The sequence below is a fragment of the Lactuca serriola genome, chromosome 3 (assembly GCF_051521515.1).
Source record: "Lactuca serriola cultivar US96UC23 chromosome 3, Lser_US96UC23_V15, whole genome shotgun sequence".
In the NCBI taxonomy this organism is placed as follows: domain Eukaryota; kingdom Viridiplantae; phylum Streptophyta; class Magnoliopsida; order Asterales; family Asteraceae; genus Lactuca; species Lactuca serriola.
In genome coordinates this window covers 242,034,367-242,051,725 of record NC_136410.1, presented here as the reverse complement: position 1 = coordinate 242,051,725, position 17,359 = coordinate 242,034,367, and the positions used below count along the sequence as shown (strand labels likewise).

At 41.9% G+C, this 17,359-nt stretch overlaps 1 long non-coding RNA gene across 2 annotated transcripts; it reads left to right on the top strand.

Moving 5' to 3' along the window:
- Positions 1-454: 454 nt before the first annotated feature.
- On the top strand, positions 455-3,859 carry LOC145093787 (uncharacterized). 2 transcript variants are annotated; one of them, XR_013703092.1, is made up of 5 exons: positions 455-1,093; positions 1,331-1,423; positions 1,826-2,017; positions 2,134-2,263; positions 3,433-3,859. It is a non-coding gene; the product is annotated as an uncharacterized LOC145093787 (long non-coding RNA). The 2 variants fall into 2 exon arrangements; XR_013703091.1 differs by having other exon boundaries at positions 456-1,005.
- The last annotated feature ends 13,500 nt before the right edge of the window (positions 3,860-17,359 follow it).

The window sequence follows — 17,359 nt, the reverse complement described above, 5'->3', positions numbered from 1 at the left end:
AAATTGCAAAAATGGTCCCTATAGTTTGTCAATTTCTTTGGGTAAGATCCAAAAAAGAGTTTATTAGCAAAAAGAATCCCTATTTGGTGGTTTTGTTGTAGTTTTGCTCCTCGCCTCGTTAAGTTTAACAGCCTGCTGTTAAGTTTTTAAAAATGACGAAGTTACCCCTAGGGACCATTTTTGTAATTTTATCTTTTTACCAAACTATAAGGACCTTTTTTGTAATTGTTTTTTATTAATTATATATATATATATATATATATATATATTAAAATTGTCCATCCTTAGGAATAGTAAAGTTCCTAAGGAATTTGCAGAATAGGTCCCTTGATTATGAATGGGTTGCAAATCTATCTCCTTTCTTTAAAGGGTTATTTTATGTCCCCTTATACATTCTTTGTGTACACATGTTTTTGTAATTTGCTTCACCGCTTTATGATCCAATAAGATTAGGATTTGTGTACCCGCTTTTCGTCAACCAGGTTAAATTTAGATGTTACACCGCTTCAAATCCAATCTTCTCCACTGTCTCTAGACTCTTCCTTAGACCGCCATCCAAAAAGAATTAGTCATCCACCGTCTTCTTCAAAGAACTCTGAATTTATGCCCTAAATTGATGGTGCAGGTGTCCTTCTACGTTTCCTCCACCGCCTCAAAAGCTTAATACGTTTTTTCCCACGCACCGATGATCCATCATAGATATTTCTTCTCTTTTCCACTGATATACCCAATAATTTTCCCCACTGCCTCTGCTCATCATCTATTTCAATGGATCCACTCATGGATTTCCGTTTAGCTTCCCACCACTTTGTCTTCGTTCCCGATAACCTCCACAAAACCTCTTTTCACCGGGAAAGGTTTCCCATCTTCTCTACCGTCATACTGCATCTACTGTACCCCTGCACATCTTCATGTCGATCGCCTCCGCGTATGGTCTCCAGACGATGCTATCGATGACACCTCCGCCTCAGTCTCCTATCACGATGTTAACGCCTGCCAATTCAGGTTTCCCACTCCATTCAAGTTTCTTATTTGTGTATTTCCCTCCTTTGAACAAACATTTTTCCTTGAATTCAATCTGATTGGACTTCAGGTACGTTGTTGTTGAAATTCATCTGGCATATCTGTCTTTTTTAATGTCTCTTGATTTACTAGATTTGGCTTACTCATTTTTTAGGGTTTATTTGTGTCAACTTTTCCGATGTTAACAGAGCGTTATTGGGGATGTTAGACTCCCATATCTATATTCCACCATTCGATACTCGCTCTCAACTTTGTATCAGTTTCTTTTTTTTTCTATTGATTTGTCTGCTTTTTTCTTTGTTTGCAGTGTCTGAAGCAGGAGTCGTTATCTGCGTTTCAGAAAAGAGGGGGACAGATTAGGACTTTTGTGCCTGAATCAGTTAATTGAAGATAGAAGCAGGTATTTTTTTTCATTTCATTCGACTTTTATTTACATCAAACACATATTTTGGGATCTAATCTGTCAATTTCTTTTGAACATAGGACTAGGTGATCATTAAAGTCCCAAATTATTCATTCATAAAAACCATTGCCACCTTAGGCATCTTTAAACTCCCCTATAATTGATTTATCATGAAAGTCTCCTCTGATCGATTTATCAAAACCATCTTGAAAGTTTGACATGGTGGCTGATGTATTTAAAAGTTGTTGAAATTTGTGAAGGTTCTTTTCGTTTTCTCATATAAATCATTGGCAAATATTTACTGTATTATTTACCCTTTTCTTCCCTATTGAAGCTTCCTTTATAATTGTAAGCCATTTATAAAGTGCCTAACTTAGTATTGCTTTCTTTCCTTATCAGTTCGCTTTTTCCATCTTATCTTTACTTCATACTACCATCACCACATGGACACTGTCAAATAATGGGTGATTTACATTGGAGTATGTATATTCATGGGCACAACATGAGACATTCTCTGGGTTACAACCATTTATTCAAGAATCTATCGCGTAGGCAGATAAAGAAACTCTTCGACCACAGTTTCACTAGAACGTGAGTTAAATTTCCTTTGTGGGATGGGAATGGAATCCTTGATACATCCAAATATATGTTTTAGTTGTGAACAATTAGATGATTTGACTAAATATATATCTTCTTTTGCATTATAGTGGCTTGAAACGAACTCAAAAGGTTAAGAAATTTTTTGTAAAAGTTGGTTACCAAAGGATGGAGTCAGAATCAAAGCTGGTGTGTGTTTTGTTCATGGGCATGGCGACACTTGAACCTTTTTGTTTGAAGGTATGTGGTTACACCTCATCATCTATGTCTTATACAATCATGAAATTTGATTCTTTATCCCTAAATTTAGTGATATAGTTGACAATGTAATCAAACAATATACAAAAATTAAAGGTACCCCTATTGTATAAAGTTGTATGTTTGACTTTTTTTTGTCAAACAAAGTATTTTTTTGATAAAGAAAAGCATAAGTTTTTCATAATTTTAGTATTTTCTTTCACCATTTCACGGGAAATAAGTTATTTAGTCACATAATTTTAGGATTTTCTTTCACCATTTCACAGGAGAAAAGCATATGAATGATTTGTAGTTTTTATGAGGTACTGTGCCAGTAGTTGTTAGGTTCCCAAAGAACAAGCATAGAGGAGAAAAATGGTTCAATTGGTGTTCTATTTGTATACTTTCTCCATGATGAATGCATCCAAAGCCAAAGCCAATCAAACAAAAAACAATAAAAATATGTCATGTTGCATATATGCAATCTACCGTAATCCGAGGGAGTAAGTAGATAAATATATAGATATGTAAATATATCTGTTTATCAAGTGGTTGTGGTTGGTGTGTTTTGAATGTAGATACATGAAATAGCAGTTTACTTATTTTGTTAATTATAGAAGAAACCTATTCCTACAAAGGTATTATGTTCCGGACATGCATCAAATATTGAAAAGCAGGATAACTAATTATTATACATAATTCAGGGACATAGTGGTTGATTTACACTGGAATGCTTATGATCCATGGACTGTTGTGAGTGTATTATCCTAATACTTTTTTATAATCAGTTTGATTTGTTGGCTATATGTACGTCCTCTTAATAAATAATACTTAAAAGTTCATGTCATATTTATTTATTTCTTGGTTATCAGTTATTGAGTACAATCAAATTAGAATCTGACATAGTCAAGGATTAAAAAAAGTTGAGTCTAGCTTCAATAAACTTCATACTATTTTATAGACTTGGAGAACAGACAATGTCAATAGTTTGTTTAATGTACATATAATAGGCAACATATAATACTTTACTTTCTTTATGCATCTCCCTCTATCTTCAATATCAGACATTCTAGGTTTGAAGGTGTTGGAAATTTTACCCTGTTCCCGATGATCATCGGTGAAACATCTAGAATACAATACATTTGGGCTAAAAGATTTTGTGATTTTTGTAGGTATTGGGAGAAACCGGGAGTAGAGGATCATCAACACCATCGACGGTAGATGCTATCAAGAACTGGCAAAAATCTATCCCAAAAAACTCATCAGAAACATGTAACAATCCGTCCTCTACAGATTCTGCTTTTGAATGCCTTAATTTCTTAAGCAAATGGTTGTACTGCAGTCAGATTCATACAAAACTGTTGTTGACAGCTGCAACATGCATAAATCAGAGAAGGTCATTGTCATCCTTTTCGTATGTATTATATAAAACTATAGATTAAATGAAATAAATGGAAACGTAGTTTTATTTATTTGATTATCATAGCATTGTACTTTTTCTTCTTTCTAATACAACATTGTACTTCATCAAACACCTTTGACCCATGCGGAGCATGGGTTCACCCTCTAGTTATACATTAATTCTTTTTTGATTTTTTTCTTATTTCTTTTAATTAATTCTTTTTTGATTTCTTTCTTATTGGATTATGATATATTAATAAATATTTTTTTATTATATTACATTTATATATTAATAAATATTATTTTATTATATTTTTTTATTTTTCTAATTAATTCTTTTTTGAATGTCCTCTTTATTGGGTTAACTCTTTTTCATTAGATTATTATATATTAATAAATATTAATTTTATTATATTTTACTTATATCTTAATAAATATTATTTTGTTATATTATTAATTTTTTAGTTAATTTTTTTTAATTTCTTCTTTATTGGATTAATTATTTTGTATTGGATTATCAAATATATTAATAAATATTTTTATAACAATAATATTTTTCTATTGACAGATATTACTTTATTGTATTATTAATTTCTTTTAATTATTTTTTTATTTTTTTTATTACGTTAATTATTTTTATTATATTATAATTTTTAATTTATTACTTTTATATATAATAAATATCATTTCATCAAATTAATAATTTCTAATGTATAGTATTATTTCTTTTTAATTTTATTGGTTCAACCATAAAGGCGACCGAATACACAAAAGTGTCACGTCCCATCGTCGAAAATCGGCAGGACAATTGCCAATCACATTCATTGATTGTTCGACGGAAACCCCACCAACTTGTTACACCCAATGTTGCGAATAGCCACCTAGGACAACCTCATCACAACCCGCCGGAATCCTCTATATCGGCCACTAAGTCAACCATATTATGCTACAACCACCAGGATGTTCGAACCAAACACCCCTGGTCAGCTCCTCCATTCTATAACACACATAATCTAGAAGGCCAATTAAGGAAATATAATCTTCATTTCTAAAGGTCAACTCGTCGAGTTTGGGCAAGAAACTCGACATGTTGGAAAGTTGTGCTGGATTAGTGTCTAAGCCCGTAGCTATATTTGGTATGTACTTGACCCGATTGTGCATGGTCCTTTTGGGTTGCCTTCACCAAAGCAACTTGACAAGGTAATTTAGGGAGAGAGAGAGAGAAAAAATATTATGGTTTATTAATATATTATAAGAATAATATATTAAAGGAGAATTCATATTTATTTAATTAGTATTAGTCATAAATTAATTAGGAATTAATTTGGTGACTAAAAGAGATTAATTAAATAAAGGGGTATAAACTGTCAAATGCATGATAGTTGAGTTTTGGGCTGGGAAACCTAATGGATTATAGGGGGAATGAAATTATGATGGGGATCCATCATATTTTCGTCCAAGGCCTTGTTCCAGAAGGTTCCTTGGGCTGCTTGGTGGCTAAGCGGTCCATTGGGGTTTAGAATGAAACCGTAGCAGCCTGCAATATAGATAAGACCCCTAGGCTATGAAAATCGGCTACACTTGATTCCAAGAGAACCCTAAGGCCGATTTTGGCATCTCTCACTCTCTCTCATATTGCCTTCTTGCTTGTGCGGTTTGTGAACCATTAGAGGAGTTACAATTGTGACTCTAAGCTCAAGATCAAGAAGACTACAAGGATTTCAAGCTACTTGAAAGAGGTAAAACACTTAGATCTGTTCTTATGATGTTAATTTCGAATTATATATGATAGATCTAGGGGTGCAAGTCTTGGATTCAAAGCATGTACAATAGAGAAACCTAGATCCAAACATTAGGGTTTGTATGAGCACATAGGATTGTTCTTATGCATAAAACCCATCAGTGGTATCAAAGCCTTGATTGGTTTCAATTGTATGTGATGCTTTAACTGTCTGCTTGTTGAAAATCGTTTTTTTTCTTGCCTCTACCCGACTCAACTCGGCAAGTCAGTATATGGACTCGGCGAGTTGGTCTGACTCCGCGAGTCTGTGCGTCAGGCAGAGGATATTCCGAGATTTTGTTGCTGTTTTGTCATGGGATTAATGCCTAAATCGTTTATTGAAGATAAAATCCGAATTTTATTGTATTTAAATGATTATCCCTGACAAAACAATAGATAATTTCAAATCTTTTGAATATTAGTTGTTTATATGATAAATATGGATTATTTAAAATTATTTGGTAATTATCTTATGACTAAAATAGGATTAGGTCAAATATAGATAATTATGAAATTAATTTTTTAATTTAAATTATTTGTTATTTGATCCCTTGTGTTTTGAAAAGTTCAAAACTTGCCCTCAAATTTTGAAATTTAAAATTTGTGATTAAAAGTTTAATTTTGAATAATTTAAATTTCAAACCCTTAGAATTTTACAAGTTTAAAAATTCAACCCTATACTATTATATTATTACAAGCTTAATATATATATATATATATATATATATATATATATATATATATATATATATATATGTATAATTTAAAATGCTAGTCTTACCATTAGTGGGCCTCATTCACGAAGCCGGTCTATAAGGTGGCTATAAGGTTGTTGTCTATAAAATGGCGCTTAATGGGTGTACACTCACACCCACCGCTTGCTTGACTAGTGGAGGGTCGTCAGTCGAACGGGTAGGATAGGGCAATCCTCTCCTCATTAAAAGTATAATGTAAGATACAAAGTAACTACATGTTTTTACAAATTCCCAATCTTACTTTAGGGTAAAATGTGAAAATGATGCTAATCCATAGAATTACACTTTGTACCCTTGTCAAACGTTGGTGGAGCGCATGTGGTTAACCAACACATCAATTTGGGGATGACATTGGTAGCGAAGGGTGACTTGATGATTGTCATAGATCAATGGAGCGTGTGTAGTTTACCGGCACATTGATTAGGTGATAAAGACATTGAGTGCACCATGTTGGTTCACATGGTTATTCACAACTTGTTTGCGATCCTCGGTATCCCAGTCGCAAATTTGAAGTGCATATCGAGATTTAAACATGCCATTGAAAAGTTCAATGAATCTCAAAGATCTAGGAGTTTTCAATACATTTAAAACTTAAAACTCTTTTTCGTTTTTCATGGTGAGAATTAGTGAATCGTCATTCACTTACCTTCAAATTATTTACTTTTAGAGTACGACATCCCTTTCTAAGTTGTAAATAATGTTGTTGGGTCCTAGCTCTAATTTCTCATTTGGGTGTTTAATTAGGGACTCATTTCTAATCAAACTTTGTTCCTTTCTTTTTCAGATGTCTGCAAACAACAACAACAATGCTTCTGGTCATTAAGGTGACAATTGATGGGTCAAACTTCAACGAGTGGATGAGGTATACTCGCATGATCACACGCTATGAGGACAAATTATATCTCCTCGATGAAAAGCTTGAAAAGATCATCCCAGATGTGCTACTCCTGAAGAGTTGGCTGCCTTTGAGGCCCACGAGCGTGATGCCACGAAAGTTCATTGCATCATGCTTGCCACCATGAACCTCGAACTCCAAAAGTCCTATGAGGACATGTATCCGTATGAAATACATCAGGATTTGCTGGACATGTATCACCAGAGCGCGAGGCAAGAGCGCTATGAGATCATTACTAACATGATCACCGCTAAGATGTTGAGTGGAGAATCCCTAACCTCTCATTTGCAGAAAATGTAGAGGTATGTTGATCGTCTTCTCAAACTTAATGTTAAGTTTGAGGAGGATTTGGCTATCGACATAACCCTCCACTCCTTGCCCTCCTGTTACAACCAGTTCAAAATGACCTACCACATGAACAAGGAGGAGGTCTCCTTAAGCAAGCTCCAAGGATTGTTGAGGACTGCTGAGAGCAACCTCAAAGACAAATATGTTGCATCTTCCCCGGCTGTGGCTGCTCTTGTGATGGCAATTGGCCAAGGAAAGGGTAAGAAGAGGAGGGCTCCATGTAAGAGCCACCATAAGGTTAAGGCCCAAAATGGTTCCTCTTCTAGTGGAACTAAAGTTGGTTCGGTCAAACCCTCTTCCGACCCCAAAGAAGCTGAGTGCTATTATTGTCACGAAAAGGGCCACTGGAAACGAAGCTGCCCTCAGTATCTGCAAGACATAAAAGATAGGAAGATTAAGCCCACCTTCGCAGGTATGTATTCTATTAAATCTAATAACTCATCGTTTTCTACTTCATGGTTTCTTGATACAGGGTGTGAATACCACATTTGTTTTGATTTGCAGGGCCTAAAAAGAAGTAGGGAAGTGGACAATGACATGTGTGAATCTTGTTTACTTGGGAAGATGACCAAGTCACCCTTTACTGGCACTTGTGAAAGGGGTGAGGGTCTATTGGATCTCATACACACCGATGTGTGTGGGCCCTTTAGATCCACTACAAGGGATGCTTACCGCTTCTACGTGACTTTTACGGATGATTATAGCAGATATGGATATATCAACTTAATCAAGCAAAAGTCGGAAACCTTTGAAAAGTTGAAAGAGTTTAAGAATGAAGTGGAGAATTAGCTGGGTAGGAAAATCAAGATGCTTCGGTCAGACCGAGGAGGAGAGTACCTAAGTCTTGAGTTTCACAACTATCTAAAAGAATGCAAAACTGTCTCGCAATTGACGCCTCCGAGAATGCCACAATTGAATGGTGTGGCTGAGAGACGTAATCGGACCTTGTTGGACATGGTTCGTTCTATGATAAGTCGGACTTCGTTACCGATAGCTTTCTGGGGGTATGCCTTAGAGACTGCCGCCCATATCCTTAACTTAGTTCCCACGAAGAAGGTTGGCAAGACTCCTCACGAGATGTGGACAGGGAAAGCTCCCTCGTTGGCACATATTAAGGTTTGGGGTTGCAAGGCTTTTGTAAGATGAGAGACTCACGACAAGCTCGAACCTCGTAGTGAGAAGTGTTATTTCATCGGCTACCCACAAAAGTCTTTTGGCTATCTTTTCTATAGACCGAGTGACAATGTTGTCTTCATTGCTAGAAGAGGAGTTTTCCGAGAAAGGGAATTGATAAGCCAAGAAGACAATGGGAGGCAAATTGAAGGTGAAGAGATTCAAGAGCAAATCGATGAAGGAACCTCTAACATTGGCACTCAACCCGAGGAGGAAACTCATGTTGAGCCCGTTGATGAGTCCTTACCTCTTAGACGTAATAGTAGGGTTAGTGTTCAACCCCAGTTTTATGGTTTTCATATTACTAGTGAAGGGGATACGTTTATTAGTGATGAAAAACTAATGAATTTGGACGAACCTAGCAGCTACAAGGAAGCCATGGCAGGCCCGAAGTGTGCTAAATGGAAAGAGGCGATGGACAAAGAGATTCAGTCCATGTACGACAACCAAGTTTGGAATTTGGTTGATAATGTACTGGGTCGTAAGACAGTCGGGTGCAAGTGGATCTTCAAAAAGAAGACATACATGGATGGGAAAGTGCATACTTATAAAGCGCGATTGGTTGCGAAGGGCTTTACTCAAACTCCCGGAGTTGACTATGATGAGACCTTCTCCTTAGTTGAGAAGATAAAGTCTAATAGGGTAATGCTCGCAATAGCTGCATTTCATGATTATGAAATATGGCAGATGGATGTGAAAACGGCTTTCCTTAATGGAAAGTTGGCTGAGGATGTTTACATGAATCAACCAGAGGGTTTTGTCGATGCGAAGCATCCGAATAGAGTGTGCAAGCTTGAGAAATCCATTTATGGATTGAAACAAGCGTGTCGCAGATGGAATCTTTGTTTTGACGAAAAAGTTAAAGAGTTTGGCTTTCTGCGAAGCGAAGATGAATCTTATGTATATGTCAAAGCCAGTGGGAGTATAGTAAGCTTCCTCGTATTGTATGTCGATGACATACTACTCATAGGAAACGACGTCCCAACCTTGCAGGAGGTTAAGTCTTGGCTTGGGAAATGTTTCTCTATGAAGGACCTCAGAGAGGCTGCTTATATTCTGAGAATAAGGATAGTAAGAAACAGAGAAAAGAGACTGATAGGACTCAGTCAGGATACATATGTAACAACGGAAATTTTAAAACAAAATTTTCATTTCTAAGAATGTATTTTCATCCAAAACAAGGCATAAATATCCAACGTATCATGTCATAATACAATCATATAAATCCCAAGATCATAAATCATCCATCAGTGTGTACAGATCACGCCGGCGCCTTCCCACGGTCCTCGCTAGTACCTGAAACACATACGCAACAACTGTAAGCATAAATGCTTAGTGAGTTCCCCAAAATAAAACTTACGCACATACGCCTTTCCAGGCCCTGACCTTCCGGTCCATGTGTCTCAGGGGACTTCCGTCCCTGCTGGGTAAACCTTCCGGTCCTACCCACGCCAACCTTACGGTCCACATTACAACGCCTTCCGGCCCATAACATAATGCCTTCCGGCCCATATCAAGCATATCATACATAGCACATATAACAATTAACTTATCACATATAGCACATATGTCTCATACCATATCCGACCTTCTGGTCACACAGTCAAAACCCTTCCGGGTATAGTATAGTGAGAAGACTCACCTCGTGAATATCGATAGCTAGCAAATCCCGAAATCACACGTGCTCGATCCTCCGAGCTACAATCTCCCTATATCATCATACGTCTCTTATTAACATTTTTACCACTAAGGTTGACTACCCTTTTTAAGTCAACACTAGTCAACTCTTGGTCAACGGTCAACGGTCAACAGTCAACTTTGACCGGACTCGGCGAGTGCACTAGGGCGACTCGGCGAGTCTAGACGTTTTCACCAATCTCTCTAGGATTCCCTTTTGACACGTCGAGTACTCCCCCTGACTCGACGAGTTCCACCTGGAAGAATCGCGGGGCCACCCCGACTCAACTCGCCGAGTCTCAAGAACAACTCGGCGAGTCCCAGTTCAACTCAGACCACCTGTCAATCCTCTCTAACTCGCCCTGACTCACTGAGTCAACCTATAACTCGACTGGACCACTCACTGGGCGATCTGAGGGCAATCTTCAAGCTACTCGCCGAGTCTGATCGTCAGACTCGGCGAGTCCATGCCATGCAATCACTCAAACTTGCTTCTAAGGTCAGATCTGCTCCAACAATTCATAGATCTGGCCTTCCTAGACTGATTCATCACGTAAAGTCCTTATCTTGGTGTTCATAACACACCCCATGGCTCATAAATGGCATTTTGACCTAAGGCATAAGGATTCCAATCCAAAACCTCCATTGATTCACAAAAAGCTTGGGCAAAGGGACACTCTGGACCTCCAAGGGTCCATATCTATGGTCTAAATCGCTTAAGGGACCAAGGGAGCACTAGATCTAGCCACAAAAGGGCTCAACAAGCCCTAAATCAATGAAAACATCAACATAGCAGAGGATAGCTCGAAGATATTACCTCAAATGTGATGCTCTGGACCCCAAGCTCTCAGGAAGTGGCTCCTCTTGCCTTTCCTTAGCTGATCCTCCCTTTTCCTTGCAAGATGACACCTCCTAGATCAATAATGGCCTCCTTCTATGCTCCAAACGCTCACACTCGATTAGGGTTTCACTCAAGGGACTGGTGAGCACAAATGACGACCATAAGGCCCTTTAAATAGGTCCCAAACCCGAGAAATTAGGGTTTCATTAAACAGCGCGGACTCGCCGAGTCCAGGCGCGAACCCGCGTCCAGAACCGCGGTCCTACTCGGCGAGTCTGAGCTCCAACTCGCCGAGTCGCCTCTCAAAACACCAAAAACATAAACATAAAAGATACCTGGAAATCGGGGCTGTTACAACTCTCCCCCACTAGAACTAGACTTCGCCCTCGAAGTCTCGCTCTGAAAATAGCTCCGGGTGCTGCTCACGCATCTCACGCTCCGGCTCCTAGGTCATCTCCGATCCCTTCCGATGTTGCCACTGAACCAACACCAGAGGTACCTCCTTGTTCCTCAGAACCTTGATCTTCCGATCTCCGATGGCCACTGGTCTCTCGGCATAATTCAGGCTCGCATCCACCTGAATATCCTCTAATGGAACCACTGCCGACTCATCGGCTATACACTTCCTCAACTGCGACACATGAAAAGTGTCGTGAATCTGCCCCAACTCTGCTGGCAACTCCAAACGATAGGCTACCCGGCCTACCCTCGCAATCACACGAAATGGTCCAATATACCGAGGCCCCAAATTGCCCCTCTTCCTGAATCGGATCACTCCTTTCCAAGGAGAGACCTTTAGGAGAACGAGATCGCCAACCTGAAACTCAAGCTCGGATCGACGTTTGTCCGCATAACTCTTCTGTCGGCTTTGGGCAGTCAACAACCTCTGTCTGACCTGCTGAATCTGCTCTGTCGTCTGAAGCACGATCTCTGTACTGCCCATCACTCTCTGCCCAACCTCTCCCCAACAAATGGGGGTCCGACACCTCCTCCCGTACAACAGCTCAAAGGGTGGCATACCAATGCTCGAATGATGGCTGTTGTTGTAGGAAAACTCTGCCAAGGGTAAATACGCATCCCAACTACCCCCAAAATCCAACACACATGCTCGAAGCATGTCCTCAGGCGTCTGAATCGTCCGCTCACTCTGACCGTCTGTCTGGGGATGATATGCAGTACTAAAATGCAGTCTAGTACCCAATTCTTCATGAAATTTCTTCCAGAATCTGGAAGTGAAACGCACATCACGGTCTGAAACAATCGAGATCGGCACCCCATGCCGAGATACCACTTCCCTCACATACACCTCTGCCAACTTTTTCGCTGAAGAACTCTCACTGATGGCAAGGAAGTGAGCGCTCTTCGTCAACCTGTCCACAATCACCCAAATTGCATCAACTCCTCTGGTAGTCCTCGGCAATTTGGTGATGAAATCCATGGTGATTTGTTCCCACTTCCACTCGGGAACCTCCAATGGCTACAACTTGCCATGAGGTCTCTGGTGCTCGGCCTTAACCCTACGGCAGGTCAAGCACCTCTCAACAAACCATGCAGCGTCCCTCTTCATACAGGGCCACCAATACCGTTTCCTCAAATCCAAATACATCTTCGTAGCCCCCAGATGGATCGAAAATTCCGACCGATGAGCCTCTTCCATCAAAGTAATACGCGTACCGCCCACAAACGGTACCCAAATCCGACCCTGAAAAGTCATAAGCCCTCGTCCATCCGTAACGAACTCCAAAACCAACCCAACGACTCGCTCCTTCTTCTGCATCTCCGATTGCACAGCCTCGGCCTGTGCCCCACGAATGGCATCCAGTACCGGAGCTATCACGGTCAATCTCAAACATATATCCCGCAGTGGAGTGCTCTCCGCCCTGCGGCTCAATGCATCGGCTACCACATTAGCCTTGACTGGGTGGTATAGGATCTCACAATCATAATCCTTGACCACATCCAACCACCTCCTCTGCCGCATATTTAGGTTGGGTTGATCCATCAAGTACCTCAAACTCTTATGGTCCGTGTATATCGTACACCGAACCCCATACAAGTAGTGACGCCAAATCTTGAGGGCGAACACTACTGCCCCCAACTCTAGATCATGAGTGGGATATCTCGTCTCATGAGGCTTCAGCTATCTCGATGCATATGCTATCACATGCCCCCTCTGCATCAGTACCGCTCCCAGCCCCAAAATCGATGCATCATAATATACTACAAAATCCTCCATCCCTTCCGGGAGAGCTAATACCGGGGCTTCGCACAACCTTTGGCGAAGTGTCTCAAATGAGGTCTGCTGCTCGGGACCCCATGAAAAAGCAACACCCTTCCGGGTCAATCTGGTGAGTGGCACTGCGATCTTGGAGAAATCCTTGATAAATCTCCGATAATACCCTGCCAACCCAAGGAAACTCCTGATCTCAGAGGGTGACTTCGGCACCTCCCAATTCATCACCGCCTCAACCTTGGCCGGATCGACCAGTATCCCTTCCTGGTTAACAAGATGTCCTAAGAATTGGACCTCCCGTAACCAGAAATCACACTTGGAGAACTTTGCATAAAGCTTCTCCGATCTCAGGACCTCAAGGACCTCCCTCAAATGCTCCTCATGCTGCTCTCTAGATCTCGAATATACCAGAATATCATCGATAAATACAATCACCGATCGATCCAACATCGGCCTACATACTCTGTTCATGAGATCCATGAACACCGCCGGGGCATTGGTGAGCCCAAAAGGCATCACCACAAACTCATAATGTCCATAACGCGTCCTGAACGTTGTCTTCTGGACGTCCTCATCCCGCACTCTCACCTGATGATATCCAGACCTCAAATTGATCTTGGAGAACCAAGATGCTCCCTGCAACTGATCGAACAAATCGTCGATCCTCGGTAATGGGTAACGGTTCTTGACCGTCAGCGTGTTCAACTCCCGGTAATCAATGCACATCCGGTGTGAACCATCCTTCTTCCTGACGAACAAAATAGGTGCTCCCCACGGCGAGCTGCTCGGCCTAATAAATCCCTTCCCCAGCAGCTCCTGAAGCTGCGAGGATAGATAAGGCACCTTAGCGATAGGCGCGGCCCCCGGGACCAAGTCGATACTGAACTCCACTTGCCTCACAGGAGGCACACCTGACAACTCGTCGGGAAAGACATCAGGAAACTCACGCACCACCGGAACCTCCTCAACTGAACTCGGCCTGTCGGAAGTCACTCGCGTATCCATCACATAAGCCACAAAACCCTTACAGCCCTGCTGTAGACACTGCCTCGCCCTAGCGGCCGAACAAAAAGCTGATCCCGAACGTGTACCCTCGCCATACACCGAAAGAACTCCCCCACTAGGGTCTCGTATAGTCACCAACTGACGCTCGCAGTCGATAACTGCGCCGAATCTGCTCAACCAGTCCATGCCCACAATGACACAGACATCACCCATCGCAATAGGAACCAGATCAATCGGAAACTCAACCCCGAAAATCTCTAACACACATCCACGGAGAACCTCTGTGGCACAAATCACTCTCTCGTCAGCTATAGAAACTCTCAGAGGCCGACTCAACGGCTCACGGCTAACACTGATATGCTGACTAAAGGCCGAAGTTACAAAAGACCGACTCGCACCCGAGTCAAATAACACTAAAGCAGGTACAGAGTTCACAAGGAAAGTACCTACACATAACATAACATAAGCATAATATCTCAACATCAAAATAAATACATGAAATAAAGCATACCTGCCACGACATCAGGCGCAGCGCGGACCTCCTCCCCAGTCAACTGGAAAGCTCTCCCACGAGCCCTCAGGGCCTCGGCCTTTACTGGTCGAATCTCAGTAGCCTTGGCAGCAGGTGCAGATCCCTGATGAAGCTAAGGGCACTCAGCCTTCCGATGGCCGGTCTGGTTGCAATGAAAGCAAACCATAAACCCCTTGGGGCAATCCCTAGCGATGTGCCCCTCCTTGCCACACTTGTAGCAAGCACCTGATCGACATGTCCCCTCGTGACCCTTGCCGCACTTTCCGCAAGTGCGGCCCTTCGAACCTCCCGTCCTCGAATCGGCGGACTTAGTCCGCTTGGCTGCCGGCTGAGACTGAGCCGGCCGCCGATCTACCCGTTGAGACTCGGCCTCCTCCCTGGCCTGGGTCTCCAACTCGATCTCGCGCTTCCTGGCATTCGCCTGAAGCTCAGCAAAGGTATGATATGTTGAGTTCGACATGAACTCCCGGATATCCCTCCTCAACACACCCAAATACCGGCTCATCCGAGCCTGCTCTGTGGACACCTGCTCGGGGCAGAACATCGCCCTCTCATGAAACTTCCGCGTGATCACCGTAACTGAATCAGTACCCTGCTTGAGGGTCAGGAACTCCTGAACCAACCGTTCCCTCTCCACCGGGGGAACGTACTCATCTCTGAACATAGAGGTAAACCTCTCCCACGTCACAGCTGAAATCTCTGCCAAAGTGAAGTTCGCCGTCACGAACTTCCACCAATCCTTTGCTCCCAGACGGAGCTGGTTCAAGGCGAACCGTACTCTCAGATGCCCCGGACATGAATAAGTGTAGAAGCATCCCTTGATATCAGCAATCCATCTCATCGCAGCGATCGGATCCTGCGTCCCGTCAAACTTAGGTGGCTTCGTGTTGCTGAACTCCCGAAACAGCAACGAGTCACCTCCCTGTGGTCTGGCAGCGGCCACAGCTGCGGTAGCTGCAGCGGCTGCAGCCTCAGTCAACGCGGCGTACCGCTCATCAAAGGTCTCCATCAAAGTGGTCTTAATAGACCCAAACATCTCCGGAATCTCAGCCCGGATCGCTGCAGCCACCTCCTCATGAATCATCTGACGGATCTCCTCGTCACTCAGATTGCTCGTACTCGGTCTGTGGCGTGGTCCAACCATGATGCCTCTGAAATACAACATAGAACTATCAGAGACTCTATCGAGCATAATCGTACTCGATAATGCAACCCTACTCAGTCTCCGATACCCAGGGATTCTTACTTGGGTCGCCCACTGACCCGGTGTCTTCGGTAGTACGGGCCCAATACTACCGACCACACCGCATCAACATTCATCCCAAGTCCTCCTCCCCAAACCCCGGATCCTGAGTACTCTACTCTTGTTATGCACTAACTACTCGCTCGCTCTCAAAGCATCTCATAGCAATAGACTTCCCTAGACTAAGGCATCACAAATCAGGCCACTCTAGTCCTATCATGAATACCTAGTCTTCTAGCATGCATAACAATTCATATCATATCATATCTCTTAAGACAACATTGTAAGGGTATTTTGGGGATCTTTACCGTTCGGGCGCTGGCTGATCGCGCACACTGCTTCATTTTTGTTTACCACAAAATCCTTTATAAAAATTTTATGCCTTTGTTCTTAAAAGCTTTCCTCAAATCCTCGGTTTAAATTCAGTTACGCCCGAAGGTGTACCCGAATCCCTCAAACCAAGGCTCTGATACCAAATTGTAACAACGGAAATTTTAAAACAAAATTTTCATTTCTAAGAATGTATTTTCATCCAAAACAAGGTATAAATATCCAACGTATCATGTCATAATACAATCATATAAATCCCAAGATCATAAATCATCCATCAGTGTGTACAGATCACGCCGACGCCTTCCCACGGTCCTCGCTAGTACCTGAAACACATACGCAACAACTGTAAGCATAAATGCTTAGTGAGTTCCCCAAAATACAACTTACGCACATACGCCTTTCCAGGCCCTGACCTTCCGGTCCATGTGTCTCAGGGGACTTCCGTCCCTGCTGGGTAAACCTTCCGGTCCTACCCACGCCAACCTTACGGTCCACATTACAACGCCTTCCGGCCCATAACATAATGCCTTCCGGCCCATATCAAGCATATCATACATAGCACATATAACAATTAACTTATCACATATAGCACATATGTCTCATACCATATCCGACCTTCCGGTCACACAGTCAAAACCCTTCCGGGTATAGTATAGTGAGAAGACTCACCTCGTGAATATCGATAGCTAGCAAATCCCGAAATCACACGTGCTCGATCCTCCGAGCTACAATCTCCCTATATCATCATACGTCTCTTATTAACATTTTTACCACTAAGGTTGACTACCCTTTTTAAGTCAACACTAGTCAACTCTTGGTCAACGGTCAACGGTCAACAGTCAACTTTGACCGGACTCGGCGAGTGCACTAGGGCGACTCGGCG